The sequence below is a fragment of the Podarcis pityusensis genome, assembly GCF_964106645.2.
Source record: "Podarcis pityusensis genome assembly, contig: HAP1_SCAFFOLD_119, whole genome shotgun sequence".
In the NCBI taxonomy this organism is placed as follows: Eukaryota; Metazoa; Chordata; class Lepidosauria; order Squamata; family Lacertidae; genus Podarcis; species Podarcis pityusensis.
The window spans coordinates 70,320-95,673 of record NW_028293310.1 but is presented as its reverse complement, the minus strand read 5'-3'; the positions used below and the strand labels follow the sequence as shown (position 1 = coordinate 95,673).

General features: G+C 43.5%; 1 long non-coding RNA gene across 1 annotated transcript; it reads right to left on the bottom strand.

The window, feature by feature from the left end:
- Nucleotides 1–1,091: 1,091 nt before the first annotated feature.
- On the bottom strand, nucleotides 1,092–23,509 carry LOC308469113. The gene is made up of 2 exons (XR_013982008.1): nucleotides 23,325–23,509; nucleotides 1,092–1,507 (listed from the first exon to the last, which is right to left on the bottom strand). It is a non-coding gene; the product is annotated as an uncharacterized lncRNA (long non-coding RNA).
- Between the last annotated feature and the right edge of the window lie 1,845 nt (nucleotides 23,510–25,354).

Genomic DNA, 25,354 nt, shown 5'->3' with positions numbered 1-25,354 from the left:
GCAAGATGAAAAGCTCCTGTTTGCTTAAATTGTTCTTAAAAAAAGCTATCCTATTAGAAATATCTACCTCATTATCTTTTATTAATAAGCCAAGGGGCCATTATTCAGACTATGGGTAAGACGGTTCTTTGCTATATAACATTTTGTCGTTAGGGTTCAGAATGAAAAATGTTTGTGGTAGAAGATAAATGTGAGTAGGCACCGAACTAGCATTTTATTTTATTTTTCAACACTCACAAAAAAAAATCTGCATAAAAGGGAAATCTGGCTGCTTTCATTGAACAACAGCTCGGAACACAATCTGCTCCAATAAACCAGATCTGCTTTAAAGATTTTGCTCCCGGTTTCCCAGCTGGAACTGTTTGATTAATTGAAAGAAGAATAAAACGCTCACAGTTTTGACTAGTGAGTGGCAGGAATATATTTCTTTATGATGGACACAACCCCTCAGGACAAGGCTTCTGGGATCCGCCAAGCAAAGTAGCATCTGAATGTTAATTCAGCGTACTTTAATTGAAAGTGGGATCCAGCAAAGTATAAATGATAAACAATTTAAGCAGGGTTGACCAGAATGTCGGTCCAGCTTAGCCCAGCCTAGCTTTCAAAATAAGTAAATTTAGGAAGAAATCAATATCAATAAAAGATGAAGATAAAAAGACATCAAATTCTTTCAACTTTTATGGCGGGGGAACAAATTACAGCATGTGAGAAAATCCAGAAACTCTTTTCAAAGTTTATGGCATATAGGCAATAGCAAAGTTGGTAAGCCCAGGGAGTGCAGTGAGCCAAGAATGGGATTCTCCAGTGTGCTAAAGCTGTTAGAGTACAGTGGTACCTCGGGTTGCGAACAGTCCTGCTTACGAACGCTTCGGTTTATGAACTCCACAAACCCGGAAGTAGGTGTCCTGGGTTGCGAACTTTGCCCCAGGATACGAACACAATCCGCTTCCAGGGCCGCGGGAGGCCTATGTAAGGAATGCATGCCTCGGATTAAGAATGCTTCGGGTTAAGAACAGACTTCCGGAACGAATTAAGTTCGTAACCCGAGGTACCACTGTACTGGGCTAGGAATCGGGAGACCAGGGTTGGTCTTTGTTAGGTTTCTGTTTATTGCCACTGTGCAGTGCTTGGAGTCACAAGACTCTGTTTACATTCCAGACTGTTGGAAGTCTCACGGGAGATGGATGTTGATATTACTGGTTTCCTGTTTTCTTTGTTCCAGTTGGTTCTCTGCTTTCACAGAGAGCAGATGTATTTTCTTTTCTGTCCTGCATAGTTAGAAATAAAATGTAGCAATGTAGCTCATACGTTTTTCGTCTTCAGCTGCTGCTGTATACTCTGTGTAATGAGGGAACGTGCCTGGAGCCTCATCAAAGGCTCAGGTCGTTAATCACCGTCGGAGGACTCGACCAGAGAAGTAGCTTGGTCGAAAGCAAGTCCGACAGTCTTGAAGCCTACCAGGTTACCTTGGGCCAGTCACTATTTCTCAGCCAAACCTTCAGGATTCCTGTGAGGATAAAATAGAGAGGAGAAGTGTGTATGCCACCATAATAAGAATATTTAATCATTTATTATTTATACCCTGCCCATCTGGCTGGGTTTCCCCAGCCACTCTGGGCGGCTTCCAACCGAATATTAAAAACAATACAGCAACAGACATTAAAAGCTTCCCTAAACTGGGCCGCCTTCAGTTGTCTTTTAAAAGTATAATAGTTGTTTATTGCCTTGACAACTGCTGGGAGGGCATTCCACAGGGCAGGAGCCACTACCAAGAAGGCCCTCTGCCTGGTTCCCTGTAACCTCACTTCTTGCAGCGAGGGAACTGCCAGAAGACCCTTGGCACTGGATCTCAGTGTCCGGGCTGAACGATGGGGGTGGAGAAGCTCCTTCAGGTATACTGGACCGAGGCCGCTTAGGGCTTTAAAGGTCAGCACCAACACTTTGAATTGTGCTCAGAAACGAACTGGGCTCCTTGCAGAAAAGATGGGGTGTAAATGTAATATAAAACTGATGAACAAGGGCAATTACAGTGATCTGAAAGAAATGTGTTGAGTGAATTATCCCCTGTGATCCTTGTGCATGTGTTTTTTAGAAGTGCAAACAGCAGCCACTTTGTGTCTAGAGGGAGATCACAGCAGACAGGGAGGGAGGGTTTAACCTTTTCCTCCCCCAGATGAAAATTGCTCCTCTGTAGTTCCTAATTGAACTAGGAATAATATGAGTTTTCCTCCCAATAGTGGCTGCAATTTATGGGTTTTTTAAAAGGTTTTTTTTTTTTTAAAAAAAATGCATTTAACATCTCATTTGATTTGACCCCCAGATAAACAAGAATTATTGCATTATACCTTGAAAGTGCGGGTTGTTTCTAAACACATTCCCTTGAAAAGAAGGTTTTTTTGAAAAATGCATTGGGCCTACAATAAAGTGCATCTGTGATGGACAAATCATGGGTTAGCCTCCAGGTGACCCAGAAACCAATCAGGAGAGAGAGTGGAGAGTTGAATGTTAGAATTAGACAGACTAACTGTCAGATAGGGCTTGTCTGTCAGTGTTAGTTAGGGCATGGACAGTGCCTAGTTAGAGATCCATTTAGAGCCTGGTTAGAGCTGAATTATGGTCTAGCTAGGCAGGGCAACCCAGATTGTTTTTCTTAGGGGAAAGTAAAAATTCTAGAAGGCGCTGAAAGTGTAAGACCAATAGCCATTCTAGAAGGAATCAGTCTATTTAAAGACAGGTTTAAAATGAGAATTTCAATAAAGTTTTTGGCTTATTTTTGTGAAGAGTGTGTGTTCATAACAAAGTGTTCTGCCATGAGTAGGTGGGTTATGAGCTCTTTTTGATGTGAGTGGGGATTATTATCTAAAAGAATCACAGCCAGACATTGGAGAGACCTGTCAGGAGTAAGCATGGACCAGGCTTCCTCAACCTCAGCCCTCCAGATGTTTTGAGATTACAGTTCCCATCATCCCTGACCACTGGTCCTGCTAGCTAGGGATCATGGGAGTTGTAGGCCAAAAACATCTGGAGGGCCAAGGTTGAGGAAGCCTGGCATGGACCAATGGTATCAAATAGTATGAGAAACAGCCCTATTAGAAAAACTAACTAATAAACTGAAACTGACATGGGGACAAATAGAAGAAGACGCCTTCACCCCAGTATAGTTCCCCTTTATCACATACAGTGGTACCTCGGGTTAAGAATTTAATTCGTTCCGGAGGTCCCTTCTTAACCTGAAACCATTCTTAACCTGAGGCGTGCTTTTGCTAACGGGGCCTCCCACTGCTGCCGCGACACCAGCGCATGATTTCCATTCTCATCCTGGAGCAAAGTTCTCAACCTGGAACAACTACTTCCTGGTTAGCGGAGTTTGTAACCCGAAGCATCTGTAACCTGAAGAGTCTGTAACTCAAGGTACCACTGTACACAGCCCAACACGACAACAAGAATAATCCACCAACAGCATACGAATCAATCTGGCTAACCTGACTGAAACAAACACACACACCCCACTCACACCCAAAAACAAATCTCACTACAACCAACCAAAGACAACCAGCCACACCCTAGGCCCACCCCAGCCTCTCTCACAACCAAGGAAATACAACAAGCGAATAGTAAGAGAACCCACACAAGTAACACTGACACAAAACCCCACACATACAATAAGTAGAATACAGTGGTACCTCAGGTTACATATGCTTCAGGTTACATACGCTTCAGGTTACAGACTCCGCTAACCCAGAAATTTTACCTCGGGTTAAGAACTTTGCTTTAGGATGAGAACAGAATTGGTGTGGCGGCGGCGCAGCGGCAGCAGGACACCCCATTAGCTAAAGTGGTGCTTCAGGTTAAAAACAGTTTCAGGTTAAGAACAGACCTCAAGAACGAATTAAGTACTTAACCTGAGGTACCACTCACCATTTCCCCTCCCTCTTTTCTTCCTAACCTAACACACTGTATGCAAAACTAATGTCTCACAACAAATGAAACTGATCTGTAGGAAACACAACTTGAAAGAAGAGACAATGCACGTATTTTTGTAAACTAAGAAATCTTTAATAAAAAATTATTTTTTAAAATCAAAACAAAGTGTTCTGCCTTATTGGAGTACCTGTTAAGCTATGAACCTCATCAAGTATAAATAAATGTTCTCGGTTTGTTCCCAAAATGCCTCATCCATGTGGTCACAGGCTCTTCTTCCACATAATTGCAATGCCTTGCTGCTGGTTATTAAGAAACATCACCACAGAGAGATAATAACAGACCTCTTAAGTGTTCTGACAGGAAGAGTCAGAAGTTTTGAATCCATCTCAAAACCCTGTCACATCACATCACTCCCATCTTTACTGAGGGATGTTGTCACAACATCTCTAAGCACCTGGAGTTTTCTTCCCCGTCTCTCAAGGAATGATGCCTGTGAACCCAGTTACATCCATCTGCCAGGGCTAATAACCATTGATAGACTTATTCACAAGTGTGAATTTTTCAAATCTCCTTTTGAAGAAATCCAAGGCTCCCGCGATTCCTATCCATGTAAGAGGGCTTTGTATGAGACTAACAGGATTCACCTGATGTCTTTGTCTTTGTCAAAGCTATGGTTTTCCCAGTTGTGATGTATGGAAGTGAGAGCTGGACCATAAAGAAGGCTGATCGCTGAATAATTGATGCTTTTGAATTACGGTGCTGGAGGAGACTCTTGAGAGCCCCATGGACTGCAAGAAGATCAAGCCTATCCATTCTTAAGGAAATCAGCCCTGAGTGCTCACTGGAAGGACAGATCCTGAAGCTGAGGCTCCAATACTTTGGCCACCTCATAAGAAGAGAAACTCCCTGGAAAAAACCCTGATGTTGGGAAAGATGGAGGGCACAAGGAGAAGGGGACGACAGAGGACGAGATGGTTGGACAGTGTTCTCGAAGCTACCAGCATGAGTTTAACCAAACTGCGGGAGGCAGTGGAAGACAGGAGTGCCTGGCGTGCTCTGGTCCATGGGGTCACGAAGAGTCGGACACGACTAAACAACAACAACAGGATTCACAGATGCTCAAAGGTTTTGGGTGGGTCTGCTAAAGATATAATATGCATAAAATGCTATGTTTGAATGCACTGTATTTGAAACACTATCAACGTGGGAGATTTTGCAGTCAAACCGAACAATGCAGGTCTATGAGAGTTGGTAAATGAAGGAGTTAAGGACCACAGAGCTGTTATTTTCTAGAGAAGGCTCAACTAGGTCAAAGGTCAACTAGGTCTTTGGAGAGAGAGGAAGCAAGGGCAGTTTCCTTTTTTTAAAAAAATACATCTTTATTGGTTTAAAATACAATCTTAGAATAAAGGTAAATACTACAAACTTAAGCACATGAAAAGAAAAGAAGAAAAAAGAAAAGAGAAAAATTCTGCACATCCAAAAATACAAAAAGTTTAAAAGTAACAAGAAGAAAAAAATAACAATTTAAAATACCAGATATTTATACAACATCATATCTTATCCAATAAAGTCTTCTGTGAAAAGCTTCCAATCCTTCTCATTATGCTTTTTCTATTGTCTTGATTTTATCACGCAGTTTATTTCTTTTTTCATATATACTTCTAAGATGTTTATTCTATTTATTTATTATACATAAATATCATTCAATTCTGCTAGGATGGTCTCATTTTTACAATATAGTCTTATATATTCCTTAAATATTTTCCATTCTCTGTATACTTTTTGATTTAAGGTTCCCCTGACTTTTCCACTCAGCTTTGCTAATTGGAAATACTCTATCAAGGCAGTTTCCTGTTCCTTTCTGTCTCTTCTCTTTGAAGAGGTTGGTTGCCTGGTTGAACGCTGAGTGATCGGTTTGCAAATAAAATGGAGGAAGCTTCCATTTGAATGCCATATCTGCATTTTAGGTCCCCATACTTCCTGATTCTACTTGCATATAAGGAAAATGTACTGTTAGAAGCAGACATATGGGGCTGGGATTCCAGACTTCAGTATTTTGTAACCAAGAATGCTGCTAGGTGTATCTGGGAAAGATTTACCAAGCACTTTGGAACCCTTGGTCATGAATGTATTGATATCTGGAATAGTGTCTGGGCAAGGTATTGGGAGGAAAATGCTGGGCATCTATTGGTTCATGAATTGATTTTTTTAATCAATTAATTTTTCTAATAGAAAAATGGATGAAGCATCCTTCTCCAAATGGTGTCCACTACTCCTATCAACCCTAGCAAGACCTGGAGGGCACCAAGTTGAGGGAGGCTGGAATAAGCTGGGATCAGCTTATGAAGAAATTCATAAAAAGAGAGGATTTTCAACAAGCAAGCAATGCAGCAGGCAAATGGAGATGCTTTTACTGTTTATCAGAATATGCCCTGTGGCTTGGTAGAAGTCTATTTTTGTAACCCTGTTCTTTTCTCTAAGATAGCTCTGTTTAATTTGCTTGCTGCTTTTTAAAACAAAATTAAGTAAAATAATAATAGTAAAACGAAAAACAAAAAACATTCCCTCAGTTAAATTGGAATTCAGGAGGAAAAGAACAATAGAGGAATAGATCTTGTCTAGGGTTGGGATCATAGCAACATTGCTGTCAGCTCTTTTTGTTCCCAAAGTCTTTTTCTTCACTTTCATCTCAGAGTTGACCTGGGGATTGTATTCAGATCCTGGGAATCTCCCACCACAAAGATCCTGACGTTTATCATCAAAAACCTGAAAATGGCAACACTCTGAAGGAACTGAAATAGCACTAATTCAGCTCTCACTATTTCTGTCCATATATCAAGAATTTTCAAGAGAAAACTCTCACACAACGAGATTCACAAATTCAGACTGCTAGAATGAATACGTACAACATACTCAACAACTCTAAGTGGTCATCCTCCATGAGAGCCAGTGTGGTGTAGTGGTTAAGAGCGGTAGTCTCGTAATCTGGGGAACCGGGTTCGATTCCCCGCTCTTCCACATGCAGCTGCTGCGTGACCTTGGGCCAGTCACACTTCTTTGAAGTCTCTCAGCCCCACTCACCTCACAGAGTGTTTGTTGTTGTTGTTTTTTATAAGATATTTATTAGGATTTTTAAAAATATTACAATAAAAAATGAAAAAGAAAAAAAATACAAAATAAAAATGATTAAAAACACTCAGATTTTCCATTGCTTATTTTTCTTTAGCTTGTTTCTGTTGGAATTCTGCCTGGGTCAGAGGAATGTGCCACAAGCGTAGGCACCGGCAGATATTCCTGTCGACCTCCCCGCGTCTCCCAACCTCTGCTGATAAGCAGGCGAGGTCCGGCGATTCTTCTCAGATGTATGAGAGGAACACACCGTTCTTCCTCTCTCCCCTTTGGTGTCCCCCGGGAGGGGAAAGAAGCAGACAGAAAACTATTTACATCATTTATTTCTGCCTCTTACATCAGTACAGAGAATCATGTCTGCACTCAACAACAGCAAGAAGAAAACTCCTCCCAAGTACATCCAGTACGGGTCATATGACACACACACACACTGAGCTAACATCCGGTGCTCAGTACAGAATGGACTGCCCCTTTGTTCCCATGGCAACAGTCACAAACATCCTGTCTGGCTTTCCAGCCACAAGCAGCTGGCTGAGCTGCTAAAGCCTTTGCTTGCTGCAGCATTGGTGCTTTATGGTAACATACTCCCCCTAAAGTATCAATGTGTGCTGCGAGCAAAGCGTCATCCAGAGAAGAAAACAAACAGTTGTTATATTTATAACATTCCCCTGTTGTTTCAGTTCCACCCTTGGAACTACCCGCCACTGGTTTAACCAATGTACCTCTCTGGTTGTCTGACTTGGCATTACCTCGGTTAACAACTCTCTGTTGTGCCTTTGTCTCTGACTCAGACACAGCTTCAATCTGTCCTTGGTCGTTTACAATAGCAACATATGCAAGGTTAGCAAACTCCTTTGAATACCTCTTGGGTGGTACACCCTTTGTAACTCTCTCAGACCTGCGTATGAGGTTCTGATCCTCTGTGCTCACTGGTTCAACCTTTGGACTTTGTTGAGAACCAGTAGCAATCAGTGGTTCTTCCTTCACCTGTGAAGGTCTATCCATTGTGTGAGATTTCCTCTCAATGACTGTGACAACTGAGCTGTCTGAGCTATCGCTGTCATCATCAGTACTACTGAACTCAATAAGATCAAACTCATCATCATCATTATCATCAGAATCCTCTGTGGGAAATGCGTGTACTATCCGCTCTTGCTTTGGAGCACTCTCTAGGAACTTTGTGAGAATCACCTGACCAGATTCAGACAAAATTACTCTGTAGAGACCCTTTTCATAACCCACAAAAATGCCTCTGGCATTCCTTACACCACCTGGAGCTTCTGTTCTCACATGAGACCCGAAAACCTTAAAATAGGCAACAGAAGGTTTTCTATTGAACAGCTTCTCAAAAGGAGAACATCCCAACTCTGTTGAGACTTTTCTCAACCACACATGAAGATAGGACGCTAGCGATTCGGCCCAATATTCATGTGGCAAATGTGAACCCAGCAATTGCGCATTCATCCCCTTTTGCAATTCTTTGTTCACTTTTACACAGACCCCCCTGTTCCACGCTTCTTGCGAAACTGCCACTTTGTGGTCTATCCCTTTTCCATCCAGGAACTTCTGAAACTTCTGTAACAGAAAAATTTGCTTCTCATCTGTGAAAAGACAATCAATGTTAGCATCATGCATATTTTTAACCTTGTCACAAAACTCCTGAAACTTTTCTAAAGTTTCTTGCGGTTTCTCCATCATATAAACCCAAGAATAATTAGTGAAACAATCCACACACAAAAGGTAAAATCGTGCACCGCCTCTAGATGGTTCTAGAGGACCAATCACATCAGCATACACCCGCTGAAATGCTCTGTCGACCTTGTTCGTCACCTTCCTGGTGCTCACACTGGTCTTGGTCACCCCTGCAAGAGAGATTTCGTTAGAAACAGAAGAATTACATTTCATGTAATCACTTTGATCAAAAGTCAACAAATACAGTCCATCTTTCTCTTTGGCAGTAAGAAACAGTTCTCCATCTTTGTAGATCTTGCAGCTTTTAGCATCATAGGACAGTTTCAGTCCTTTCTTTGCAATCTGCGACACGCTCAGCAGATTAAATCTCAGTTCTGGAACCAGGTAAACATCGCTTATTGTCAAGTTCAGACTCTCAAGATACACAGTCCCAATTCCAGTCGCTTCCAACTCCTGACCGTTGGCCTGTTTCACAGTGAAGCTTTGCTTCTTCAACGTTGAAAATAGTCCTCTGTGCGGGCACATGTGAACCGTTGCGCCCGTGTCAATTATGAACGAGTTCCCAACATCTGGCGTGGTTCCTTTCGCCATCATAGCCTTTGCAGGTTTCACCTGGCACTTGGTACGGCTTTTGCCTGACGCCTGAGGCTTCGTAGAGCTGCTCTTTGCTCCTCTTGACTGGCGCGGCTTCTTACAGTTTCGCTGTAGATGCCCAGTCTGTCCACAATTGTAGCATCGGACAGCACTCAATGCTACACCATGCTCTCCAGTAGCATCAGCAGTGGGGGAATTAGAACTCTGTTCTTCCCTCCCCCTGTCTTTTTCTTCCAGTGCAGCAAGTCTGTCGTGTTCATTCAGGACCACAGCACAAACTCTCTCTGCGGTCAGCTGCGCGGCCGGTAGGGAACCAAGCTGACTGGCAACAACCTTGTAGGTGCGGCTAAGGCTGTTTATCATCATGAAGCAAAACACTTCCTCCTGAAGACGGAAATTGCGTTCCACCATCTGTTGACGCAGAAACTTCATTTCTGTCAGGTGCGCTTGAACATCTCCATCAGGCGCAAGTCTCAGATTGGTCAATTTCTCAAAATACAGCAACGCTGAAGAACCAGCACCTCTCTGATGCGTTGTACGCAGCGTGTCCCATACCTCTTTCGCATTTTCTAAATGCTGAACATGCACCAACTGATCATCTGAGACACACAGAATTATAGCAGTCCTGGCCCTTACATTCCGTGATTCCCAACCTCTGGTTGGTGCTGCAGGGATGGGGTTTTCAATTACATCAAAAAGCCTCTGATTCTGCAGCAGGGCCTTCATCTTTACAGACCAAGATGAATAATTGTCATTGGTTAAGGAAGGAGGGCAAGGCAAAGCTCCTTTCTTGGCATCCATCTTGAAGCCAAGCCTCTTCAGCTTTCCAGCCCACACTCTCAAACAAACTGTAAAATCCAACAGTCGTTTTTTTCCTTTCTCACGCAGCAAACTGCAAATTGTTTACGCTCTTTGCACCTGGCAGCTAAACTCAGGCTGCTATTGAAAAGTCCCTTCCAAGAGCTCGTAAACCTGTAGCCAAAACATTCTCTGATTTTGTTTCACTTTCCCAGGCTTACACTCAGAGTCCAGCCCCTTTGCCAGTAACTTTCCGTTACCTAGCAACAATGCATTTCAATAGGACTTCTTATCTTAACCACAAAAATTTGTGGAATGCAGGCCTCTTCCTCCGGAGCTTTTGTTTTCTTTGAAACGCAGCTCCGTGAACCAGGGAATTAATCTTCCTGCGTTCACACTTTTAGCCCGAAATGCAGCATACCTTGAGCTCCGTTGCTTGGAAAACACCTCTTCTTTCCACCAGTTGTCTGTGGAGCCTCTGGCTTCTTTCAGACGCTTTTCTTCCTCCTTGGAGCAGAGGAGGACAATCCACCAGCCTCTCATGCAGATGTTCGATGAATCGCAACCATCCGAAGGCTGCCACTGTTGGAATTCTGCCTGGGTCAGAGGAATGTGCCACAAGCGTAGGCACCGGCAGATATTCCTGTCGACCTCCCCGCGTCTCCCAACCTCTGCTGATAAGCAGGCGAGGTCCGGCGATTCTTCTCAGATGTATGAGAGGAACACACCGTTCTTCCTCTCTCCCCTTTGGTGTCCCCCGGGAGGGGAAAGAAGCAGACAGAAAACTATTTACATCATTTATTTCTGCCTCTTACATCAGTACAGAGAATCATGTCTGCACTCAACAACAGCAAGAAGAAAACTCCTCCCAAGTACATCCAGTACGGGTCATATGACACACACACACACTGAGCTAACATCCGGTGCTCAGTACAGAATGGACTGCCCCTTTGTTCCCATGGCAACAGTCACAAACATCCTGTCTGGCTTTCCAGCCACAAGCAGCTGGCTGAGCTGCTAAAGCCTTTGCTTGCTGCAGCATTGGTGCTTTATGGTAACAGTTTCCTGGACCTCCTCATACCTCCCTTTTTTGTATTCCAGTTCAGTTTGTTGGTTCAGCAAATCCTTACCCTCTTTGTTTATCCTAATCTTTGGTCTTAAAATAATAACGTTAGATTTTTACCTCTTAATAACCCCTTTTTCATATTCCCTTGAAGCATTACAGCTAGAAACCACTTAATTTCTATCCAACATCGTTCTAACATTCATTAGTTTTACAGTATTTCTGTAGATAATCTTTGAACTTCTTCCAATCTTCTTCCACCGACTCTTCTCCCTGGTCTCGGATTCTGCCAGTCATTTCTGCCAGTTCCATATAGTCCATCAGCTTCATCTGCCATTCTTCCAGAGTGGGTAAATCTTGTGTCTTCCAGTACTTTGCAATGAGTATTCTTGCTGCTGTTGTGGCATACATAAAAAAGGTTCTATCCTTCTTTGGCACCAATTGGCCGACTATGCCTAGGAGAAAGGCCTCTGGTTTCTTCAATAAGGTATATTTAAATATCTTTTTCAATTCATTATATATCATTTCCCAGAAAGCCTTAATCCTTGGGCATGTCCACCAAAGGTGAAAGAATGTACCTTCAGTTTCTTTACATTTCCAACATTTATTATCGGGCAAATGATAGATTTTTGCAAGCTTGACTGGGGTCATGTACCACCTGTATATCATTTTCATAATATTCTCTCTTAAGGCATTGCATGCCGTAAACTTCATACCCGTGGTCCATAACTGTTCCCAGTCAGCCATCATTATGTTATGTCCAACATCTTGTGCCCATTTAATCATAGCAGATTTCACCGTTTCATCCTGAGTATTCCATTTCAACAGCAAGTTATACATCTTTGACAAAATCTTAGTTTTGGGTTCTAACAGTTCTGTTTCTAATTTTGATTTTTCCACCTGGAAGCCAATTTTCTTGTCCAAATTATATGCCTCCATTATCTGATAATAATGAAGCCAGTCTCGCACTTTGTTTTTTAATTTCTCAAAACTCTGCAATTTCAGTCTATCTCCGTCTTGTTCCAAAATTCCCAATATTTCGGCCATTTGGCCTCCATATTGAGCTTTTTCAAAGCTTTTGCTTCCATTGGTGACAGCCACTTTGGGGTTTTATTTTCCAATAAGTCCTTATATCTTATCCAGACATTAAACAATGCTTTCCTGACGATGTGATTTTTAAATGCTTTGTGTGCTTTGACCTTATCATACCACAGATATGCATGCCATCCAAATACATTGTTAAAACCTTCTAAATCCAAAATGTCAGTGTTTACAAGAAGCAACCATTCTTTCAACCAGCAGAAAGCTGCTGATTCATAGTAAAGTTTAAAGTCTGGCAGGGCAAATCCACCTCTTTCCTTTGCATCTGTTAATATTTTAAATTTTATTCTAGGCTTCTTGCCCTGCCAGACAAATTTAGAAATATCTCTCTGCCACCTCTTGAAACAGTCCATTTTGTCCACAATTTGCAGTGTTTGAAACAAAAACAACATTCTAGGCAATACATTCATTTTTACCGCAGCAATACGGCCCAGCAGTGAAAGCTTCAAATTTGACCAAATTTCCAAATCTTTTTTCACTTCAGCCCAGCATTTTTCATAGTTGTCTTTAAATAAATTCCCATTTTTTGCTGTCATGTTAATCCCCAAATATTTAACTTTCTTAACCACTGTTAAACCTGTCTCATTCTGAAACCTCTCTCTCTCCATTGGTGTTAAATTTTTCTCTAAGACCTTGGTCTTTAACTTATTCAACTTAAATCCTGCAACTTGACCAAATTCTTGAATCAGTTCTAAAATTCTTTTGGTACTCGATTCTGGCTCCTGTAACATCAATACTAAGTCATCTGCAAATGCTCTCAGTTTGTACTGTTTGGCTCCGACCTGTATACCTTTAACCAACCGGTCCCTTCTAATCATGTTCAGCAGAACCTCCAGGACCGATATGAAAAGCAATGGGGAAATTGGGCAGCCTTGTCTTGTCCCTTTTTCTATCTTAAATTCTTCCGTCACCACATTATTTACAATTAGTTTAGCCTTTTGTTCTGAATAAATTGCACTTATACCGTTTTCAAAACCTTGGCCTACCCCCATCCCCGTAGGTTCTTCTTCATAAAACTCCAAGAGATATTATCAAAACAGAGTGTTTGCTGTGGGGGAGGAAGGGGAAGGAGAATGTTAGCCGCTTTGAGACTCCTTAAAGGGAGTGAAAGGTGGGATATCAAATCCAAACTCTTCTTCTTCTTCTTCATGCTCATCAACATTATATGCAAGAACAGTGGTACCTCAGGTTAAGTACTTAATTCATTCTGGAGGTCCTTTCTTAACCTGAAACTTTTCTTAACCTGAAGCACCGCTTTAGCTAATGGGGCCTCCCGCTGCCGCCATGCCGCCAGAGCACGATTTCTGTTCTCATCCTGAAGCAAAGTTCTTAACCTGAAGCACTATTTCTGGGTTAGCGGAGTCTGTAACCTGAAGCATATGTAACCTGAAGTGTATGTAACCCGAGGTACCACTGTAATGTTAATTATATGGTCTCCAAAAATTCACCTTGACTCCTCAGGCTTATAATATACTTGGTATTGAACAAACCGGCCTGCGATTTGAAAGACTGAGAAGCTGTATCAAAGGGGAAAACACCAAAAGCTCGAGTCCTCTTCTGGACAGAGAGATGTACACAGCACAGCATTTGCTGTCCATCCCCCTCCAGCTCTGATCAGAGTCAGTCTCATCCTGTTAAAGTAATGTTTAATTAGCATGGGCTGTGGAAGCAAGGCCAATCAATATGGGGACCCCAAGATGTGTTCACAAGCAATTCTTTCAGCTGTCCTGATAGCGGAATATGCCATCCATCTTCGCTCCGCTGTCAAGAGCAGGCGAAGAGGGCTTTGCTCATTTCACTTGCCTCATTTCAGCTCCTGCATGACATTCCCTACCCTTGACATACCCCATCCTGCAAATCAATTATGACTGGCATTAGTTCCTTCCCCCCCCCTTGCTTCACCCCTCTCAGATATCAGGTCCGTGTACATCAAGGATTCGCTTTTATGCTTTATGTCCGCTTCTTTCAAATCTACTTGTTTCACCTGCTTCTAAAGCGTAGCTGCTGCCTTTGAATGTCAGCCTTATTCCCGTCTCCCATGCAGTTTTAAATTATTGCCGCTGCTGGTGGAAATAAATAAAAAAATAAATACATGGGGAAAATTTCCCGGGAACCTCTTTTGATGCTTCGATCTGGTGCCCAGGGTCAAAATGAATGCACTGTCTTTTAATTCCCCATAAAATGGAGCAGGGCCCCAATTAATAACCTTTGGCTCTGACTAATTGCTTCCACCCATCCCCTAAAAAGATAAATTGATAGATTACTGTTTTTTGGGGTTTTTTTGGATGCTGAGATCATTCTGGATATTTAAAAGGGCATCCCAGCCTAAGAGGCGAGGAACAGACGGAAGAAGTGTAGATTGCAGCAGGGGTAGCCGGACGATACCGTATTTTTCACTCCATAAGGCGCACCGGACCATAAGGCGCACCTAGTTTTTAGAGGGGGAAATCAAGAAAAAAATATGATTCCCCCCCTCAGCCCCAAAGAGCAGCGGACAGGACAGGATCCATCCCGCTTGCTGTCTTGGCCTCTGCCATAGCAGAGGTGGTGCGCGGCTATGGCAGAAGCCCCACCTCCCGCAAAAGCCCACAGGAGCCACTCACCCTTTAAGGAGCGTGCAGCTCCTGCGGGATTTTCTAGGAGGAGGAAGAAGGGACTGACTGGCTGCGGAGCTTGTGTGCGGCTCTTGGGGGCTTTTCCTGCCTGCCTCCCCCCTGAATTTGCTCCATAAGATGCACACACATTACCCCTTACTTTTTAGGAGGGAAAAAGTGTGTCTTATGGTGCGAAAAATACAGTAGATTGGGACCTACTGGTAAATCACAGGATCATACACATCATATGTATTTTGTGTTTTTATATTGTGTTTTTAATCTTGTGAACATCCCTGAGACCTGTGGGGATCGGGAGGTATACGAATTTTCATCATCATCATCATCTGGTCAGCAATAATTTCTGGCTCCTAATTTGTTGTCAGTAGCAACAACTAAAGCTGATGCCACTGCCAAATTAGGTTGCTGAAATAACTCAGGTGTAGATTTAGACCCGATCCCTTGAGTCATCATTGTCTGTCTGCTCCTGCTTCTCAAGTCATAATTTTGCACCTTGCTCTGGTTGGTGGACATTGGGGTTCAAGTAAAAGACTTGAAGACTATCTACTTCTGGATTAGAGTTCTCCAGCTGGGATGGAGGAAAAAAATGATGCAGTATACACTGAAAGCTGAAACTATAAAATTTGCATTTTCTGAAATAAGACGCGAATTGAAACATAGCTATCCTTCGAAATTTGCACTTACCCAAATTTTGCAATGCAGTCTACCAACCAATATCTACAAAAGTGCAAATAGCAGGGGGAAATGTGTATAAAACCAAAGAAACGCGTGAAAATATACAAAAATGCATTCTACTGGAGGAAATGGCTTGCACAAAATGTTTACTTTCGTCAAAACTGTGAGGGAAAATGTGCTTATTGCTAGAAATTTGCGCTAAAATGCTGGTGAATTTTCATGAGGATTTTGTAGAAACAAAAAACAAATCCCAAACAGCAGCAAAACATGGAGAACTGAATTTAAAATACGGTATGTCAAACATTTGTTGTGCACAGTTGGAATGGCCAAAGGGGCTGAAATATACTTGGAGTCGAGTGTGGATTTCATGCTCTTTATTTTATGCTCTTTGTTGTTGTTTAGTCGTGTCCGACTCTTCGTGACCCCATGGACCAGAGCACGCCAGGCACTCCTGTCTTCCACTGCCTCCCGCAGTTTGGTCAGACTCATGTTTGTAGCTTCGAGAACACTGTCCAACCATCTCAACCTCTGTCGTCCCCTTCTCCTTGTGCCCTCCATCTTTCCCAACATCAGGGTCTTTTCCAGGGAGTCTTCTCTTCTCATGAGGTGACCAAAGTATTGGAGCCTCAGCTTCAGGATCTGTCCTTCCAGTGAGCACTCAGGGCTGATTTCCTTAAGAATGGATAGGTTTGATGTTCTTGCAGTCCATGGGACTCTCAAGAGTCTCCTCCAGCACCATAATTCAAAAGCATCAGTTCTTCGGTGATCAGCCTTCTTTATGGTCCAGCTCTCACTTCCATACATCACTACTGGGAAAACCATGGCTTTAACTATACGGACCTTTGTTGGCAAGGTGATGTCTCTGTTTTTTAAGATGCTGTCTAGTTTTGCCATCGCCTTTCTCCCAAGGAGCAGGCGTCTTTTAATTTTGTGACTGCTGTCACCATCTGCAGTGATCTTGGAGCCCAAGAAAGTAAAATCTCTCACTGCCTCCATTTCTTCCCCTTCTATTTGCCAGGAGGTGATTGGCCCAGTGGCCATGATCTTTGTTTTTTTGATGTTGAGCTTCAAGACCATATTTTGCGCTCTCCTCTTTCACCCTCATTAAAAGGTTCTTTAATTCCTCCTCACTTTCTGCCATCAAGGTGGTGTCATCTGCATATCTGAGGTTGTTGATATTTCTTCCGGCAATCTTAATTCCAGCTTGGGATTCATCCAGCCCAGCCTTTCGCATGATGAATTCTGCATGTAAGTTAAATAAGGAGGGAGACAATATACAGCCTTGTCATACTCCTTTCCCAATTTTGAATCAATTAGTTGTTCCATATCCAGTTCTAACTGTAGCTTCTTGTCCCACATAGAGATTTCTCAGGAGACAGATGAGGTGATCAGGCACTCCCATTTCTTTAAGAACTTGCCATAGTTTGCTGTGGTCGACACAGTCAAAGGCTTTTGCATAGTCAATGAAGCAAAAGTAGATGTCTTTCTGGAACTCTCTAGCTTTCTCCATAATCCAGCGCATGTTTGCAATTAGGTCTCTGGTTATGCTCTTTAGTAGGGAGAAATGGAAGTTCCCCTGAAATGTCTGCTTTATACATTATTTACACAATGGGCCCCACGTGATTGGCTAATTCTGGGATTCTCCTGTAGGCCAATCAGGTTGTGGATTCACTTCCATCTGGAGTTGGATTGGGTGGCTCCTGCGGACCAATCAGACTGCTGCATTCAGGATCCTATTGTTCTAGGACCAATCAGACTGCTGCATTCTGAATCCTATTGTTCTAGGACCAATCAGACTGCTGCATTTTGGGTCCTATTCAACTCAGTACATAACAGGGGCCATAATGCAAGGGAAGCGGGGAGCCTATCAGGAATGCAAGACCCAAGTCATCCTTCGACCATGGATGAGTAACACGTGGCCCTTCCATTGTTCCTGTACACCTAAGCCCAGTTCTCTGGTGTGTGTGTGTGTGTGTGTGTGTGTGTGTGTGTGTGTATGTGTGTATAGGTAAAGAGACCCCTGACCATTAGGTCCAGTCGTGACCGACTCTGGGGTTGCAGTGCTCATCTCGCATTACTGGCCGAAGGAGCCGGCGTACAGCTTCCGGGTCATGTGGCCAGCATGACTAAGCCGCTTCTGGTGAACCAGAGCAGTGCATGGAAACGCCGTTTACCTTCCCGCCGGAGGGGTACCTATTTATCTACTTGCACTTTGACGTGCTTTTGAACTGCTAGGTTGGCAGGAGCAGGGACCGAGCAACGGGAGCTCACCCCGTCGCAGGGATTCGAACCGCTGACCTTCTGATCAGCAAGTCCTAGGCTCTGTGGTTTAGCCCACAGCGCCACCCGCGTCCCATATATATATATATATATATCTCCTTTTCACTCTGCTGGGTATTTCTCCTCCCCCAAGGTTTGTCCAAGGACTCCAGTTCCAGCCAGCTGGCCACGGAGATGAAAGTTTTGGACAGAGCCTTAAGTATAAATTTGGCTCTATGCATATGTCTAGTAGAGGTATAAAATATTACAAGAAATTCAGATTTATCAATCTGGGCAGCCTGACCTCTTTTACCACAACTATAAAAGCTATGAGTGATGCAATCCATCAATGGGCAGACACAATGTGCTTTGACAGCGGACCAGGCAATTTTGCACAAACGAGTCTCAGTGCCAATTCCTTAAGTAATCTACCAGTTTCATTAAAAAGACAGCCCAGAGAGAGGCCGTTTCTTCTGGGGTTTTGTGTGTGTGTGTATGTGTGTGTCTGTCAGCTGGAGGATATATTACAAATAATGTAGAATTGATGGTAGACTGCCCGTTTAAAATTAATTATGGCCATAATTAAGAGCATGCGAGGAAAGGCTGTATTGCAGTGGGGGGGGGGGAGATGGTCTATAGGAGGAGATTTTTCTATAGCACTGTATTAGATGGAAGCAGAATTAAATGCAGCTGTTTCACTAATGTAAATGATCTGGTTATTGCTTTCCATTCCATATTTTATGACACTGTTTGGACTTGGGGAGAAACGCAGAGAAAAGAAAATTAAGCAGAAATTGAATCGCTTGAGAAGAAAATGAGATTTCTCTCCCCCTGTCCCCCCCCCCTTGCCTTCTCAGGATAATGTTATGGTCATCATATGAATGCAATCCTTAATTAATAAGGAAAACATTTAGGACAACTCTTTCCTATAATACAATCTCAAGGGGGGGGGGGCTTGCCCAATCCAAATGTGATTTCCTTCAGGTGTAATAAAGGTTTTTCTCTTTATAAAGTACCGTATTTTTCGCTCTATAGGACACACTTTTTCCCCTCCAAAAATTGAGGGGAAATGTGTGTGCGTCCTATGGAGCGAATGCAGGCTCCTTGGCTTCAGCGATAGCAACGCAAAGCCTCCGAAGCGCAGAGGGAGAGCTCCCTCCGCGCTCCGGAGGCTACGCGTTGCTTTCACTGAAGCCTGGAGAGCGAGAGGCGTTGGTGTGCACCGACCCCTCTCGCTCTCCAGGCTTCAGGGATAGCCGCGCACAGCCCCTCCGGCAGGGAGAGGCTGCACGTGGCTATGGCTTCTTTAGCCCCACGCAGCCTCTCTCAGCAGGGAGAGAGATTTTTTTCTTGATTCCCCCCCAAAAAACTAGGTGCACCCTATGGTCCAGTGCGCCCTATGGAGCGAAAAATACAGTATTTAACATAATTCTTCCTGTGTCCCAACTCACTCAATAAGAATAGTTGGCATTTATGTAGGGTTGAATTCAATAAAGCTATCCTGTTCACACATGGAGCCTCTCCCGCCTGCCCCTCTTCTCTCCTGCCCCTGCCCCAAATCTTGGGTGCTCCTCCCCAATCCTCCAAAACTGATGTGGGGGGCAGGGAGAAGAGAGGGAGAGGCTCTGTTGCACAAGCAGAAGTCCTTGTTCAGATGACTCTGTTGGCTGCCACCCATAACACGCCAAAGGGATTTACTGTGTTTTCTGGTTTATAAGACGTCCCCATATTTAAGACTTCTGAGGACTCCAATTTAAGAAAGTGGGGGGAGATGACCCAGAGCTGTTGAGCTTTTTAGAGGGAGGATTGTCAAAGTTGTTCAGCTTTTTTTGAAGGGGAAAGCCCTGAAAATTACTCACCCAACGCTGACAATCGCAGCCGCAGCCAATCCACGGCAGCCATTGACGCAGCAGCAGCCAATCCTGAGCAGCCCTTCCAACAGCCTCCAAGCACCCACCCAATCACTGCTGACAACCCCCGGCTCGCAGCTGCAACCAATCGCCCATCCCGCATATGCACTATCCGTGTATAAGACGCCACCCCGATTTTTAACATTCTTTTCGCCCCAATTTTTTTTATTAGTTTTCCACATTTATAACAATTATAACATATAAAACACACAAAACAAAACACATTACAATACTGAAAAAGAAAAAGAAAAACAACAACCACATATTCCTTCTTATATTCATTTTAAATTCCATTATTAAGTGACTTACTCAAATCCCCCCTAACTGAATTTCGTTATATCACCTTGTAACCGTTCTCCCAAACATCTTTCTAAATACAGTGGCACCTTGGGTTAAGTACTTAATTCGTTCCGGAGGTCCATTCTTAACCTGAAACTGTTCTTAACCTGAAGCACCACTTTAGCTAATGGGGCCTCCTGCTGCTGCCGCCCCGCTGGAGCCCTATTTCTGTTCTTATCCTGAAGCAAAGTTCTTAACCTGACGCCCTATTTCTGGCTTAGTAGAGTGTGTAACCTGAAGCGTATGTAACCTGAAGCATATGTAACCCGAGGTACCACTATAATTAGTTCCTTCAATTAACTATATTCAACTCTTTTCTTATTGTCTTAAATCCATATTACTGTACCACATTCTTATTGTTATCCTAGGCCTGTTTAGTACTTTCAAGTACCTTCTCAATTATCTTATATTACAATATTTAGCTAAATAGTCTTTATATTTCATCCAGTCTTCTTGGTATTCCTCCTCTTTCTGTTCGCGGATTCTTCCAGTAAGGTCAACAAGCTCCAGAAACTCCAACATCTTCATCTGCCATTCTTCTATCATTGGTGGTTTTTAACATTCTTTTAGAGTAAAACAACCCTTGCCTTATACACGGAAAAGTCCGGTAAATATAGGTAAAGGTAAAGGTAAAGGGACCCCTGACCATTAGGTCCAGTCGACTCTGGGGTTGTGGCACTCATCTCGCTTTATTGGCCGAGGGAGCTGGTGTACAGCTTCCGGGTCATGTGGCCAGCATGACTAAGCCGCTTCTGGCGAACCAGAGCAGCGCACGGAAACGCCGTTTACCATCCCGCTGGAGTGGTACCTATTTATCTACTTGCACTTTGACGTGCTTTCGTACTGCTAGGTTGGCAGGAGCAGGGACCGAGCAACGGGAGCTCACCCCGTCGCGGGGATTCGAACCGCCGACCTTCTGATCGGCAAGTCCTAGGCTCTGTGGTTTAACCCACAGCGCCACCCGCGTCCCTGGTACATACAGGACCCCACAGTAATTCTTACAACAACCCAGTTAGGCTGTTCAGTTTATTTATCCTCACAAGGAGGGCTGAGGCTGCCTGAGGGTGCTTGCTTAAGGCCACCGAATGAGTTCATGGCAGGCCTGAGATTTTTAACCAGGGACAGACACCTCTCCAGTTCTGTGTCAAAGGCTCTGTGCTGCACCAGCTCACTTGGAAGTAAGCACCTCTGGAGTCAATGGAGCATCCCTTTAGGTAAATGATGAGATGGTGCTAATGCTTTAATGGCCAGTCAGCGCTCTCCCCTCCTTGTTTTAATCTTGCTAAGCATTGCCTCCCACTTTGTCAAAACGTGTTAGGGCAGCCTTCGAGAACTTGGTGCCCTCCAGCACGCGCTGGCCAGAGCCGATGGGAGCGCTAGTCCGTTGACATAGGGAAGGCAGCAACTTGGCAAAGGCTGTGTTACAAGAGCGCTAGGTGTCAGGGCTGCTTCAGATGCAGGTCGGCACTCAAGACACAGAAAAGTTAACTCATTATTCAAGAAAACAGCATGCAAGGCAGCAGCCCCTCAGAACAGGACGGGCCCCTATGCAAAAGTTGCCAGGACTGGCAGTCCCTGCCTCCTATTTCCCCTTAAGTCTCCTTCTCCTTAGCAGGATGTTTCCCAAGCAGCCTTAAACCACTTCAGGGGAGAGGAACCTGTGCTCTTTTTCTGCTACACGCATAGCTCTCCATGGCCTTGGAGATGGGGGGAAGAAGGGAGCTTACTACAGTAGGAAAGGCAAGCTCCTTGGATACTTCTGTAGCCTCTGGCCCCTCCTCCTCTGCTTCATCTGCTGAGTCTGAACTGCTTTCTGCACCTGGCTCTTCTTGCTCACTAAAGTCGGTTGCCTCTTCACCATCCAACCACTCCTTCCCCATCCCCTTAACCCTCTGACCTGCCTTCAATGTCCCAACACCAATCCCCAGGCTCTGAAACTTTTTCCTCTGGGATTTCCATGAGGGCTCCTTGGATAGTGCCCCCCCCCCACTTTTTATCATCCAGCCAGTCTCTGACTGTCAGACTTGTGTTTGACCAAGCGACTCTTCCGGTCGAGTCCTCCGCCGTGATTAATGACCTGAGCCTTTGATGAGGCTCCAAGCACGTTCCCCCATTACGCAGAGGATACAGCAGCATGCGGAAGGACGAGATAGTATGAGCTACATGGCTAAAGAGTTTTATTCCTAATTACGCAGACAGAAAAGAAAATACATCAACTCTCTGTGAGAGCAGAGGGCAACTGAAAACACAAAGGAACAGGAAACCAGTAAACATCACATCCGTTTCCTGTCTTCCGTGAGACTTCCAACAATCTGGAATCCCTAGAATGTAAACAGAGTCCTGTGACTCCAAGCAACTGCACAGTGGCGCAAACAGAAACTAACACTGACATCAGGTGGGCAGTCCTTGTCCAGTCCCTGATGTAAATGCAGGCCTTTCTTTTTTCTTTTTCTTTTACAAAAGTTTTTATTTATACTTTTCAAGTTTATACATTTCATTAGTTTTACAATCAAGTTAACATTTCAAAGTTTGACTTCCTTCCCCCTCTTTCTACGGTTCCTTATATTTATTTTTCAATATCTTCTGCATATTCAAATTCATTTAATTTGCTCATTTAATTATCTACTTTGAATGTATACTCTTATGAAACTGCAGGTTATTACAATAACCCTGCCAATGTTTTTATCTGTTTGCAATTTATCTGTAAATATTCAACAAACCATTTCCATTCATTTATTTAAAAAAGTTTGTTACCTTGATTTCTTATTCTTTCAGTGAGTTTCGCCATTTCTGCATATTCCATAAGTTTTTGTATCCATTCTTCCTTTACTGGGACTTCTGCTTATTTCCATTTTTGAGCAAGTAGCATTTTGCTGCTCTAGTAGCATACATAAATTTCTATACAATTTAGGTAGTTCTGTCCCTATAATTCCCAAAAGAAAAGATTCTGGGTTTTGTTTTTTTACAAAGGTTATTTCAAACATCCTTTTCAATGCATTATATATCATTTCCCTGTAAGCTTTAACCTTATACAAGACCACCACATATGATAAAAAGAACCTTCTTTCTCTTTATATTTCCAACACTTGTTTGGTTTAGATTTATACATTTTTGCCAGTTTACTCGCTGTTGGTTACCAACGATATATTATGTTCATGTAATTTTCTCTTAAACCATAGCATGGTATAAAATTTACAGTAGCCATACAGTCCTCCTTTTGCCTACCTTGATGAGCAGGGCAATGTGTCCACTATACCTGCTCCAATGAAGGTTGACCAATGTACTCCCCACATGATGATACCACTGGCCTCAAAGACAGAAACTGGCCACTGTGACCTCATGTTGTTGCTGCTGCTTGCTTGAAAAAGGCACCAGCCTTTGTGACTTCATGCTGATGCTGCTCACCCGAAGGAGAGGGACTGGCCATGGTGACCACATGCTGATGTCACCTGTCACCTGCTTGAAGGAGATTGGCCATTGTGACCACATGCTGGTGCCAGGATACTGACTAATTCATGTGTCCCCATTTGGCTGTCCTTCCCAGGATGAGAGAAACTGGCCAAGGTACCAACCCACCTGAAGGAGAGAGAGGCCATCCTTTTCAATTCATTGTATATCATTTCCCTGTAAGCTTTAACCTGACTACAAAGAGATCTGGCAATTAAATTGGGAACAAGTTAAAAGGACTCTGGAACTTCATATTTGCAACTGAAGCTTGGCAGGAGAAGACTTTGTCGAACTTGGGGGGTAACGTCATGGAGGCAGAGTGCCTGGAACAGCTGGAGTTTAATTTGGAAGGTGGAATTTCCATACTGACGTTTGATGAAGACCAGGGCACAGCATCTGGAATGCTCAATATTTGACCCTGCCACTCATTTGGTATTACAATAACAATATTTGGATTACAATTGCCATTTTTCTACGGTCATTTATGGATTACAAGATATATCAAAGTTGTTTGGAACATAATTGAAATATGCCGTATTTTTCACTCCATAAGACGCACCTAGCTTTTAGAGGAGGAAAACAAGAAAAAAAAATATTCTGAACGAAACAGTGGATGTATGATTTTTGTGGTTCAAGCTGTGGCCACAGATATGTGATTTGATGGTGAGTTTGGGGTAGCCCAGTGCAAAAATCCTGAGGATCCATGTGGATCCATGCTTTGTAACCACGTTTTTGCGCCATTGCGGCCCCACGAAAGAGTGGGTGGGTGATTTTTTTGGTGCAGGCTGTAGCCATGGACATGCTATGTGATCTGATGGTGAATTTGGGGTGACCCAATGCAAAAATCCTGAGGATCCATGGGCTTTTACCTCCCCCCTCCCAGGCAGCCTCCTTTATCTCTAGCATCCTATATCTCCCTCCCCTCAGCTGCTTCCTTTCAACACTCCCTTCCCTCTTGTTTGCCATAGTGTCTTTTCCTTAGCTGGAGCAGTTTTTTGCTCCTCCTTTTTCTCTAATTCCTCTCCTCATTGCTTTAGTCTTCCTGTCTCCTCTCCTTGCAAGACCGCTGTCTTTACCTTCCCCCTCCCAGGTAGCCTCCTTTATTGCTAGCGTCCCTTATCTCCCTCCCCAATCGCTTGATGATTAGCGGCTTTGTTTCAACACCCACTTCCCTCTTTCAAAAAAAGAAAAAGAAAAAGCATGATCTGCTTTTCTCCCCTGGGCAATTCGGCTCCAGGGACCACACATTTGCTCCATAAGATGCCCAGACATTTCCCATTACTTTTTAGGAAGAAAAAAGTGTGTCTTATGGAGCAGAAAATACGGTAATTCTATACAGAAAACTGGAACCCAAGGGAAAACTTTGTGTTTACCCACACTGAGAAAAGCTTCCCAACACTCAACTTTAAGTAACTATACCTCCTTAAGTGACTTTAATATACTGTTTCTTTTTAATCTTTGCTTTTTTTTTTTTTACTTTTTATATCTTGTACTCACAAAGTTGTAGATTCACAAAGTTATGGATATAAAATTTACAGCAGCCATACAGTCCTGCTTCTGCCTGCCTTCATGAGTAGGGCCATGGGTCCACTATTACCTGCTCTGGTGAAGGTTGACCAGTGTATCCCTCACATGATGGTACCACTGACCTCAAAGACAGAAACTGGTCACTGTGACCTCATGTTGATGCTGCTTGCTTGAAAAAGGCACCAGCCATTGTGACTTCATGCTGATGCTGCTCACCTGAAGGAGAGGGACTGGCCACTGTGACCACATGCTGATGTCACCTGCTCGAAGGAGATTGGCCA